This window comes from Physcomitrium patens, chromosome 14, assembly GCF_059467195.1.
Source record: "Physcomitrium patens ecotype Gransden chromosome 14, ASM5946719v1, whole genome shotgun sequence".
NCBI classification, from domain to species: Eukaryota; Viridiplantae; Streptophyta; class Bryopsida; order Funariales; family Funariaceae; genus Physcomitrium; species Physcomitrium patens.
In genome coordinates this window covers 16431843-16445411 of record NC_143423.1, presented here as the reverse complement: position 1 = coordinate 16445411, position 13569 = coordinate 16431843, and positions in this window count along the sequence as shown.

Sequence of the window (13569 nt, the reverse complement as noted above, 5' to 3'; positions counted from 1 at the left end):
TAAGAAGTCGTGAGGAGCTTGAAGAACACGTAAAAATGCTACTCCTTCTAGAACATATAGGCATCCTTCGAAATAAAGTAGGTTGTTCTTCAACTCGAATTTAGAGGAATCATGAGATTTAGAAGAATTATTCTTGATATCATGAACAAGAGGGTCTGAAGACATACTTAACTGGACTTGCTTGAAAAAAGTTAAATCAACAGTCAATGTTGATTTTATTGCTCGAAGATGAAATTGCTCCGGCTTCAAGAGAACCATTCTTTGTTGCTCAAAAGCTACATCTCCTTCTTTTGGTATAAGATAAGAACATCTAGACAAGGCATCGGATAAACCTTGTTGTTTTTCTGGCCGATAAGTGATCATGAACTCGAATCTTGATAAAGACATGCTCCAACGAGCTTGGCAATAATTTAATACGCGTGTTGACATAAAATATTCGAAGTTCTTGTATCCGTATACATGGTGACTGGACTGGAAGCGCCTTCTAGGTAATGATGCCATTCTTGAAAAGAATCCACAATTGCAAGAAGTTCTTTGTCGTGGATCTCATAATTGATTTCTGCTGCTGAGAATTTTCTTGAATGAAAGGCTACTGGATGAAATTTGTCATGTATTCCCATTTGTGATAAAACCGCACCCAAAGCAGAGTCCGATGCATCTATTTCCATAAAGAATGCTTTGAAAAAATCAACACGATACAAGATTGGTGCAGAAACAAATGCTGTCTTCAAAGATTCAAATGCAACTTCCGCTTCTTGATTCCATTGGAGTTTGTCTTTACAAGTCAAACGTGTAAGTGGAGCTGCAACTTGAGAGAAGTCTTTGATGAAGATTCGATAGTAGTTGGCAAATCCCAAAAAACATTGGACATCTCTTACCGTTTTTGGGATCTTCTAATCTATAATAGTTTGAACTTTCTTAGGATCCATCATAAGTCCATCATTTGAAATGATGTAACCTAAGAAATCGACTTGAGTAGTGTGAAATACACACTTTTCTATCTTGGCATAGAGTCCTACATCTCTTAATTTTTGTAACACACGATGAACATGAAGTTCATATTCTTCTGGATTCTTAGAATAGATCAAGATGTCGTCTAGATAACAGACCACAAAATCATCCAAAAACTCTCAAAAAATATCATTCATTAGATGTTGAAAAGCTGCTGGTGCATTTATAAGTCCAAAAGGCATGATGTTGTATTCAAAATGTCCATATCTAGTTTGAAACGTAGTCTTCTATTCATCTCCTTCTTTGATGCGTACTAGATTGTATGGTCCCCGAAGATCTATTTTTGTATAGATCTTAGCTTGATTCAGCTGATCAAGAAGTCCAGATATTAAAAGTAGTGGATACATGTTCTTGATGGTAGTCGTGTTGAGTCCTCGATAATCAACACACATCCGCAATGATCCATCTTTTTTCTTCACAAATAGAATTGGAGCTCCTGCTGGAGATTTAGAATGGCGTATGAAATTCTTAGCTAGATTTTCTTCAATATACTTCTTGAGTTCAGTTAACTCATTTTGTGATAAACTGTAGATTGGTCCAAATGGCAGTTGTGCTCCTTCTTGAAGGTCAATTGAGCAATCATAGGGACGATATTTTGGGAGTGTATCTGCATTCTTTTTTTCAAATACATCTTGAAATTCTTGATATTGGCTTGGAATGCCACTTGAAGTCTTTGCACCATTAGAAACGGGTGTGGCATAATTAATATATGGTGATTCTTTCATAGCAGCATGCAAGAAAGCTTTTACACCTATAAATACGGGTTTAATTGAACTGGACTTATGACTCTCTACTTGATTAACTACACTGTTAGTTATACTTTTAGAGAAAGTAAGAGTTCGGAAAATCCAGTCTATTTGAGGGTTGTATTTTTCTAACCACGATAAACCTAAAATGATTGGATTAGAAGGAGATCTAATGATATTAAATAATACAAAACTATTATGACTATTGATTATTACTTCTATAGGAAGGGTTTCATGAGTAATATCTCCAGAAGACAATGGACGACCATCTATGACTTCTACACGAACAGGTTTAGTTTTCTTTACTAAAGATATGCTATGTCTTTTAGTAAATTCTTCATCTAAAAAACATGCCGAGGCTCCTGAATCTAATAAGGCAGAGACTTTGTAATGTTTAGGTCCTAAAATAACATTTAATGTAAAACAAAGAGAGGGCTCTAAGGAGAGAATAAGACCTTTACTAGATGTTATGCAAGGTTCCAACCACACAGTTCCTATTGTAGGTGGACAAACTCGTTTTCTGACATATTGTCTTCTTTGACAACCATACTCCTCATTTTGTGGTTGCGTCCTTTCTTTGGACAATATTGAGTAGTATATTTTGATTCTCCACAATATAAACATAATTCTTCTTGACGACAACGAGTCTTTTCTTGCTCAGTAAAAGATTTGAAACATATTCCATCTATTTGCATATCTTCTACTTTCGAATATATGTGTTGAAGAGATGTTGGTGTTGCCATTGAATTATAGTAACGTTGAGGTCCACTTGTATGGTTCTCAGATCAAAATTCAAAAAAGTGATTGTCGCGCTTCACAGCAAAGTCAATTACTTGACTCAATGTTTGAGGATCAGGTAAGTTGAGCATTAATTTTTTTACCTCATATTGTAATCCGTAGAGAAATTGGCTAATAAGTGTAGCATCATCCCACTTGATATCAGTTGCAAGTTGTCAAAATTGTGAAGCATATAACATTACTGATCGATTGTCTTGTCATAAAATATAGATCTTATTAGTTGCAACACGAATTGCATCATGTTCTCCATACATGGATCGAAACTCTGCTAGAAAAGCCTCTAAATTATCTAATATTATATCTTGTCATTCAAGAAAAGATAAAAACCATGATAGTGCTGAACCTGAAAGAAGCGTATCAATGAATCTAACTTGCGATCCTAGAGTTGGATAGCTTTGGAGTTGAAGTTCAATCACAATTTACACTTGACTCATAAATCCTCGAAACTTGGATCTGGTGCCATCAAACTTCTCGAGTAGGGCAATTCTTGATTCTCTAACACTGGAAGGACATTCCACCATAGGAAAAAGGACATGATTTGGTGCAGATGTTGAAACAGCTCTAACCATTTCTATATCTTCACTTCCTCCCAATCTTGTTACTCCTTGTGGTGGTAAATTGAATTGATGCATCGCAAGTATTAAGTGTGTCATTTGTTCTTGCATTTGTACTATTGCACTCTTCATTTCAACAAGTTCTGCCATGATAACACTTAGAAAAAAGAAGATATCTAATATCGCTCAAGACATATAGAAGAGACGACTTGAGAACAAAAAAAATACTAAGGACAATATCAGTTTAGAAGAGGGTAATCCACAACTTCTAATATGCTTATATCTTATCAAGAAAAAGAGATTATCCATTCTTAATTAAGATTACACAAAGCTCTGATATTGTAGGTGTACTCTTGTCAATCTGTCAAGGGCAAGAATTCAATGAAAAAGCAATTCAGATAAGTGAGCCTTTACTCAAAGAAAGGTAACAAAATATAAATTAATAAGTATATATATTGAAAGAGAAACTAGAATGGCTATTGCCAAAAGATAAGAAAACTAGAGACCCTTGAAACTAGACTGGAAGGAAGAAAAGAATTAATAATAGTGAAGAAGGCTTCATTCTTGTCTCTATATATACTATCTAACTAGGAGCTACATGGCGACGTTCTTTAGGACCTCTAATAAGTATTGACTTTGTAGGACACATGCCTTGAATTATAAAGCAAGTTTTTCTACGTGTGGGCCACATTATTAGCTTGGTCTTCAAATTAACAACATGTGTGGCACATGGCCAACTTGTTGACCATGTTTTTAATCAAAAAAGTCAATTAAAGACACCTTTAAAGTCAAAGCAGTGTCTATGAAGCTTCTAGGAAGCTTTCATACCAAATTCTATAGAATTAACTTACTTTTATCTATTTTTACTTACTTCTACCTATTTATATTTGTAATTACTAGTTTACATGAGTATGTCTGTGACACAACATCCATGAAGCTTTTAGAAAGCTTTCATACTAAATACTATAGAATTAACTTACTTTTATCTACTTTTACTTACTTCTACTTATTTATATATGTAATTACTAGCTTACATGTATATGTCCGTGACATTACCTTCTCCCCTTCTAGAGACGAGTTCCACGAGGAGTGGTCATCATATGTTGAAAAAATCTATGATGCCACAAATTGTATTCGCCGCATACTCTGATCTTTGTTCCCTTTGAAGATGATTGATAGGGCCTCTCAACCATTGATAGTGTCCCATACCAAGGCGGAAAGACCACCTAGTTATTTGGTCGTTGTTGAGGCCTTCATAACTTCCTTCGAATAAAATATTTGGAACACTATCAAGAGTTGTTCCTACCTCTAGTAAAATCACCAAACATTGGGAGTCCCTTCTAAGGTCGTGATATCAAACGCGTTATATCTTGCCATCTATTTGAGGAAGAACATGTTATTCTTGAAGATCTTCATCTGGATTGCATCATCTTGAAGGTAGTAACAATCATAATGTTTCATCCGATAAGTCAGTAAATGAAGGCTCTTGAGTCGAATCCATTGGTTGTTGGTTTTCCATCTCCTTAGTGTCACAACTGCAAAGAAGCTATAAACAAGGATTGAAAGTAGAATATTATCTTGTCTAGATCTTATTTCTTTTGTAAAAAAAGATTTTTATCTTGATTTTGATGGATGTCGTCAATAAAAAGCCTCCATCGCCTTTGCTACATTTATAAGATTCTTTACTCGCTCCCATGTGCATTCACTAATATCATATCCATGCCAATGGATAAGATATTCCAATTAATTTTGGCACCGCCTTGAATCTAAGATTTCTTCCACTTCAAACTATTCATTATTGTCCACTTCTATAGGAGGAAGTGGAGCTTGTCATCTTCTTAATATATCCACTCTCTTGTATGGTTCAAGAAGAGATATGTGGAATACTAGATGGATTATCATTGACTCCGGTGTCGTGTTGTAACACGAGTATACAGTGAAAATAAAAAGAAAGGAGAATTTTATTAATATTCAGTTACCTCGAATATTCGGAGCATCAACCAACTCCAGTACAAATACTGAGTGGTCAGGTTCAGTCACTCCGTTACAGTCAGCCGGGGCATACTGAAATGCTCCATTCGATTCCAATAATGGGAGTCAGCAGGAAGAGAAGGACCAATTCACACGACGGGTTCGAGGAGCCAATTGGATCCAATTTCGATAATCCAATCCGGGTCCTCTTATCCAATATGAGACCTGAATTGGCCGGTCAACCCAATGCAGTCTAATTACGGGAAATCCAGGTCTTACTACGGGTCTTAGCCAATCTGACGCGAGGACCAATTTGACCCAATTACGGGAACATCCAGGTTACTACGGGCATCTTTCCTAATATAGGACCTGAATTGGTCGGGCGACTCAATGTGGTCCCGATTACGGGGTTCGATTCTGTTTCAGGCTGTCCTGTTCTCTGTGCCGTTTCAGGGAACGTTGTTTTTGGTAAATGGATTTCTTAAAGGTAAAAACGGAGGAGAAAGCTTGACGGCGAGAGCCAATTTCGGATCCAAGCTTGAGGTGGGAGCCAATTCCGGATCTAAGACGGAAGATTGAAGAAATTCAGAGGATAAGATTAGGGGGGAATATAGTTTTGAGGGGGGGAGGTTTTTTTTTCGGGGGGAATCGGGGGGAGCGAGTTTTCAAGCTTTTGCAAGGTTACTAGTTCGGTTTTCATTGGAGGTTTTTGGAAGATCAGGGGAATTAGAGAGAGGAGCTTCATGCTTCGGGTCGGGGAAGGAAAGACATAGAATTTGGATTTTTCTTCTTCGTAGAGTTTTGGGATGACTGAGGCAATCGCTGCTGAAGTCAGTGTTGTAATGGTGAATCGGGATTTTTAAATGAAGTGGGTTTGAATATTCTTGACTGTTTTGTAAAATCGAGTTACGTCTGTGATTGAAGGATTAAAGGGGTGTCTATAGGATTGAGTATGCGGAGTGAATGAAATTTATTGGGTTAATCTAACAGAACAGTCAGTGGATACAAGATCTTAAGTACAAAGGGGTATTGAAGATTAACAGTTTGGATTGTTCGGGGTTCTCTGTAACGTCTAGAGACCTACCGGCTGGGGCAAAAAAAGGACTTCGACAAGCAGTCGAAGGGCATCAGTAAAGATTTACGGTGTATTCTTGAAGTCGTTTATATTCCAGCAGTAAAAACTGATAGACTGCTTGACTATCGGCGGATCTCCATACTACCTTCTACAGCCAGACGCCCGGCGCATTCTCGAGCAGGAAAGCACGTAATACGACATAAGTGGTGAACCCGACGTGAAAGCTTGAGGTAGAAGGTATTGGATTTCGGTTGATTTTATCTTTATTTTTATGGAAAACGAAAATAAAAATTTTGAAGGATTTTTGGGAGAAGTTTCTGGTGGGGAGTCTTCTAAAGGACAAGGTATGCACATGGATCCGTCTATTGCTAGTTTGTTTCAAGCCTTCTCATTGTCAATGCAGCAACAGCAAAGCAATGATCGAAAGGAAGCTTTGGCAACCAAAGCATTGCAAGCAGTGGTCAATAAAATTGATCAATTTGATGGGAGGAATATTTCAAGGTATTTAAGATGTAATGTTCGTGAAATGGAATTAAATCGGGTTTCTGAGAAGAAAATGGTTGCACTATTTGGACTTGCCACGATACCGGAGATAAGGGACCACATTACATCGATTACGGATCGTTGTGGGAATTCATGGGAGTATTTTTAACATGCATTGAAAGACGAATATTTCTTGAAAGATGCTGATCGCGTTACTAAGAAGCTGTTTCTGGGATGGATTGAACGGCCCAATAAGAATTTGCAAGCAACAGAGCTACTAAGGGAATTTGAGAGGCAGTACTCTCAATTATCGAAGGTAGAAAAATTGACATTGGAGCCGAACAAAGTTGATCTATTTCTTCAAGCTGCTGATGGAGAATTGCAAGAGAAATTAGAACCCCTTCTTGAAGACAAAGAAGAAGATGAAGGATTGACAACGAAGTGGAAGAACGTTGAAGATGCGGTGGGGTTGCTTACAAAAAAAGAAAGGAGGAAGGATAGGAGCAATATTCTGAAAACAGTACAAGCACCCAAAGCTCCAGTACGTACAACACCACCGACAATGCCTACAGTTCAACCTTCGACATCCTTGTCAAAGAAAGCAGATATGGGTATGGAAGAAATTATACGAGGAATGCGAGATCTTCAAATCAAATTGGCAAGACTTGAAGAGAATACTTCTATAAACAATTCGAAGAATGTTTCAAAACAAGGATATGTACAAAGATGCATTTGGTGTGATGATGCTTCACACACTAGAAAAGATTGCAATGAATTTAATAATATGATACGGCAGGGAATTATTTGCTGGAAAGATGGAAAGATAGCATTGAAAGATAGGGAGGATCTTCTTCAAACCAATTTTGGCAAGGGAGGAATGAGAGCATTGGTTCAAGATTACTTAAAAGAGCATGAAACAGTAGTACGAGAAAGTGCAAGTTATGGTGCTAGAGTAGATGATGAAATTGGTGGAAGTACGGAAACTAGTGAGTTTTGGGCTTCTGCTGTTTCTACAATGCAAGAAGGGAAATTACCTCGAGAAGCGTTATTGAGAACTGCAGCTACAATACGAGGAAGAACAGGTTGGGAGGATCCTGTTGAGTCTCTTTCAGTTCATGCATATATTGCTAAGAGCCAACATGAAGCTTTGATGGAAGAAAAAAGACGAGGAAATTTTGATGATACTAGAGAAGGAAATTCTTTTAAGAGGCAAACTCGAGGAGACAAGGCTCGGGAGGCAGCTTCATAAGAATTGCCTGTAAAGGATACCTCAGCATCATTGGGAGAAAAAACAACGGAGACAAAAGATAAGGGCAAATCAATTGCTTATAAGCTACTTTCTGATATTGAAACGGCAACAAATTTGAAAGGGGTGTTGGAAGAACGTATATTAAACGCTAAGGTGGAATTTACATTGAAAGAAGTCTTAGGAATTGCAAAGAAGGAGTTTCATGATGTTATCATTGACAACATTAAGCAAAAGAGGCAATTAATGAGCGAAACTGGAATGAGTCATGCTATTGATGCAAGAATATGTAGAGATGAAGAAGAGGTTGATATTGGTTACAAGCAACCAACAAATGAAAAGAATGGGTATAATCAACGAGTATGTTTCGAAGATTCTAGTGACAAGGAAATGGAAACTTTGAGCCATTATACTCGAAAGCATTGGGCAAACGCAACTACTGAGGTATTGGTGAAAGTAGGAGATATAGAAGAACCAATAGTTGCTTTGGTCGACCATGGTTCTGAAATAAATCTCATATCTAAAGATCTTTATAAGAAGCAAAAATGGCCAATTGATATGGAACATGGATGGGCAATACGAGCAGCTAATAACACACGAGGTGAATTATATAGAGCTTGTCCAGATGTCAAAATTTGGATTGGGGATGTTGCGACGGAGCAACATTTCTTCGTTCAAGATACAACGTCTTATCCGTTGATTTTAGGACAACCTTATATCACGACAACACGGATGGAAACAAAGATACTTGACGATGGTTCTGTTTATGCAAGGGTACGGAGCGAAGATGGGAGGAAAGCTGTACAATTTCTAACAGTACCTCCTAACCATGAACGGAATCGAGATAGGTTGAGGGAAAAACCATTGCCAAAGATTGTTGAAGGATTTAAGGATTTTGGGGAGGTACCACTATAAAGCGAGATTATGGAGGTACAAAAGAGGAGGTACTCTCGCGAGATGAAGGTGCCTTTGATGCGAGTTTATTGATATATTGGAGAATGGAAATATTATGTATAAGAAAGTTGATGATTTTAAAAGAAAAGAAAGAAAAAGATTATATGATATTGAAGGACAATTATGCAAGATAGGTGATTTGCAAGATGATGAGAGGATTTTGGGTGTTTATGAAGAAAATGGACTGGAAGATTCATTGGAATTGATTACATCTATTGGGTTAGGGGATAATGATAAGATTGTTGAGATTGATTCGAGAGAGATTTATACCATGCTTGAATCTTTTCAAGCACCAGAAGTCACAGTAGAGACGAGATATAAAACGGCAGATAAGAAGGTAAAGCCTGTTGCCGGACCATTATCAGAGGATTCTAAAGAACAAATGGGAGAAGCATCAAAAGAAGCAAGTTTAAGAGATCCAATGAGTATTGGACATCAGTTTACTGAAGAGACTTTTGAAGAATTGAAGATTGGTTCTGATGGTTCTTTATTGCCGGAGGAAATTACTTGCTTCAAAAAGATGTTGGCTAAACAAGGTAGATCGTTTGCCTTCGAATCTCATGAAATTGGGTATGTGGATCCAAATATTGTAACACCTATGGTTATCTTCACTGTACCACATGTACCTTGGAATCTAAGACCGATTCCAGTACCGAGGGCACATTTACCTAAATTGGTTGAGCTATTAAAAGAAAAGATAAAGATGAAAATATTGGAACCTTCATTTGCGCCGTATTCTAGTCGATGGTTTACGATACCTAAGAAGAATGGGTCACTACGGTTTATTCAAGATATGCAGCCGGTGAATGCTGTAACTGTCAGGAATGCAGGAATTGGACCTATTGTGGATGAATTTGCTGAGGCGTTTGCTGGAAGGACGATCTATTCAATGGGTGATTTGTATTCAGGTTATGATCAATTTCAACTTGCCGAAGGAAGTAGAGATATGACAATGATGAGGACACCGCTTGGATTGGTTAGAATGTGCACTCTTCCTCAAGGCGCGACCAACTCGGTTGCGCATATGATGAATGGGATGAATAAGGTACTGAGAGATTTTATTCCAGAAAAGACTATGCCTTTTCTGGATGATGTTCCTATAAAAGGGTGCAGAGAAGGAGACAAGGATGAAACTTTAGATACGAAGGGATGTCGCAGATATGTTGTTGATCATATACAAGATTGTGAAAAGATTTTAACTCGGCTTGGAGAAGTTCATCTTACATTATCGGGTATGAAGTCCGTATTTGGAGTGCGAGAGGTTGTAATTGTTGGACATTTATGCGGATCTTACGGAAGAAAACCAGATCCGACTAAAGTTGATGCAATTGGAAGGATGAAAGAGGATTGTGGTTCTTTAACAGAGGTTCGCAGGTTTTTGGGTGCATGTGTATTTTATCAAATCTGGATCCCTCATTTTGCTCACATAGCGGATCCATTATATGAACTGTTACGCAAGGGTTACCGATTTGAATGGAAAGAAAGGCATATTCAGGCAATGCAAAGATTGAAGAAATTATTGATGTCACCTCCAATATTGAGGAAGGTTGATTATAAGTGCAATAGACCAGTGATTCTTACTGTAGACGCTAGTCCAATTGCCGTTGGATGGGCGGTGGGTCAAGATGATTGGAATGGGAGTAGATTTGCAGTTTGATTTGGGGCTAAAGTTTTAAGTATTCGTCAGCGTGCATATTCGCAAGTCAAAAGAGAACTTTGGGGAGTCGTTTCAGCTATGAAAGCTGAAAAGGACTATTTGATTGGGGCAGTAGTAGTAATTGAAACAGATTGCTTGCCATTGCTTGGAATGATTATTAACTGTTCAACGCCAGATATTGCAATGTTGAGATGGATTGCTTATATTAAGTCACTAAATCTAGAATTTAAGCATATCACTGGAAAGGACAATTTAGTAGCAGACATGCTATCTCGAGCAAGATACGAGAGGGAGGATGAAATGGTTGAAGACATTGATGATGTCGGATTGAAATTCTATTCAATATCGAATCTCAACAGAGAAGACAAGCTATTTCTTGAAGAATCTTATGAAGGAGAATTATTGAATATTGGTCATTATTTGAATACCTTGTCTAAGCAGGGGAATTGGTCTACAGAAAAATTCAAACAAATAAGAAAAAAAGCATATGGATTTTTACTTCGAGATGGATTCTTATGGAAGAGACCGAAGAAAGGAATTGGGATGCCACAACGAGTGATAGGCAAAAGGGAAGAAAAACTAAAATTATTAAAGGAGTTTCATGATAGTTTATGGGCAGGGCATAGAGGAATCTAGGCTACTTTTGCTAAACTCAAGGAACGATATTGGTGGAAAAATATGTATCGAGATGTGCTCTCATTTGTAGAGTCATGTGAAATCTGTCAATCGTATTCTAATATCCGACATCGAGATGGTCTTCATCCTACGTATCCTCTGGCTATTCATTTTAAATGGGTTGTTGATTTGGTTATTATGCCGGTTGGGTTATGGCAGATGAGATATTTGATTTTAGCTCGTGAAGATTTATCAAATCTAGTAGAAGGAAGAGCATTGAGGACAAAATCTACAGAGGAGATTTGTAGGTTTTTGCTTGAAGATGTCATTTGCCGTTACGAGTGCGTAGGAAAAATCACTGCAGATCGTGGAGAATTAAATGCACAAGAAGCTCGTAAGTTCTTTGAAAAATGTGGAGTTAAACTATCACTGACTACTGCTTATAATCCGGAAGGGAATGCGAAAAGCGAACGCGGTCACCCACCGATTGTGAAAGCATTGGTTAAAGCTTGTAATGGGAAGGTTAAAGAGTGGCCACGGCTTTTGTCATTTGCATTATGGGCTGATCGAACAACACATAGTTCGGTGACAGGATATATGCCAGTAGAACTTATGACAGGTCAAAAACCAATTATGCCGATTGAAGAAAAGGTACTTACTTGGAGTATGCTACCATGGGAAGATGGATTGACAAGAGAAGAACTTCTGGCTATTAGGATTCGACAATTGGAACAAAGAACGGAAGATGTCCAGATAGCATTGGAAAGGTTAAAAAGAGCAAGATTACAAAACAAGGCGCGATTCGATAAGCAACATCGATTGAGACCAAAAGCAATCGAGGAAGGTGACTGGGTACTTGTTTATGACAATAGTCTGGATAATCAACATAGTACTTTGCGGAAATTTTCAAAACGTTGGTTTGGACCATATGTTATAACAACTGTTCATGATAATGCGACTTACTCATTACGGAAGTTAGATGGTACAAAATTGAAAATACCAATTGCAGGGAAGCGAGTAAAAATATTTAAATGAAGACACGCAGAGATGAATATGGAAGACCTTAATGAAGGTACAGAGATTCTGCAGCAAGAAGATGAAAGTGATATGGATAATGAAGGTGACGAAGACGAACTGGACAAAGACGTAGGGGATATATTCTGAATCAAACAGCAATTGGGTAAATTGGTGCATACCGGAGGATGCACAGGTTCAGAGGGGGTGGATGTCGTGTTGTAACATGACTATACAGTGAAAATAAAAAGAAAGGAGAATTTTATTAATATTCAGTTACCTCGAATATTCGGAGCATCAACCAACTCCAATACAAATACTGAGTGGTCAGGTTCAGTCACTCCGTTATAGTCAGCCGGGGCATACTGAAATGCTCCATTCGATTCCAATAACGGGAGTCAGCAGGAAGAGAAGGACCAATTCACACGACGGGTTCGAGGAGCCAATTGGATCCAATTTCGATAATCCAATCCAGGTCCTCTTATCTAATATGAGACCTGAATTGGCCGGTCAACCCAATGCAGTCTAATTACGAGAAATCCAGGTCTTACTACGGGTCTTAGCCAATCTGACGCGAGGACCAATTTGACCCAATTACGGGAACATCCAGGTTACTATGGGCATCTTTCCCAATATAGGACCTGAATTGGTCGGGCGACTCAATGTGGTCCCAATTACGAGGTTCGATTCTGTTTCAGGCTGTCCTGTTCTCTGTGCCGTTTCAGGGAACGTTGTTTTCGGTAAATGGATTTCTTAAAGGTAAAAACGGAGGAGAAAGCTTGACGGCGAGAGCCAATTTCGGATCCAAGCTTGAGGTGGGAGCCAATTCCGGATCTAAGACGGAAGATTGAAGAAATTCAGAGGATAAGGTTAGGGAAGAATATAGTTTTGAGGGGGGGAGGTTTTTTTTTCGGGGGGAATCGGGGAGAGCGAGTTTTCAAGCTTTTGCAAGGTTACTAGTTCGGTTTTCATTGGAGGTTTTTGGAAGATTAGGGGAATTAGAGAGAGGAGCTTCATGCTTCGGGTCGGGGAAGGAAAGACATAGAATTTGGATTTTTCTTCTTCGTAGAGTTTTGGGACGACTGAGGCAATCGCTGCTGAAGTCAGTGTTGTAATGATAAATCGGGATTTTTAAATGAAGTGGGTTTGAATACTCTTGACTGTTTTGTAAAATCGAGTTACGTCTGTGATTGAAGGATTAAAGGGGTGTCTATAGGATTGAGTATGCGGAGTGAATGAAATTTATTGGGTTAATCTAACAGGACAGTCAGTGGATACAAGATCGTAAGTACAAAGGGGTATTGAAGATTAACAGTTTGGATTGTTCGGGGTTCTCTGTAACGTCTAGAGACCTACCGGCTGGGGCAAAAAAATGACTTCGACAAGCAGTCGAAGGGCATCAGTAAAGATTTACGGTGTATTCTTGAAGTCGTTTATATTCCAGC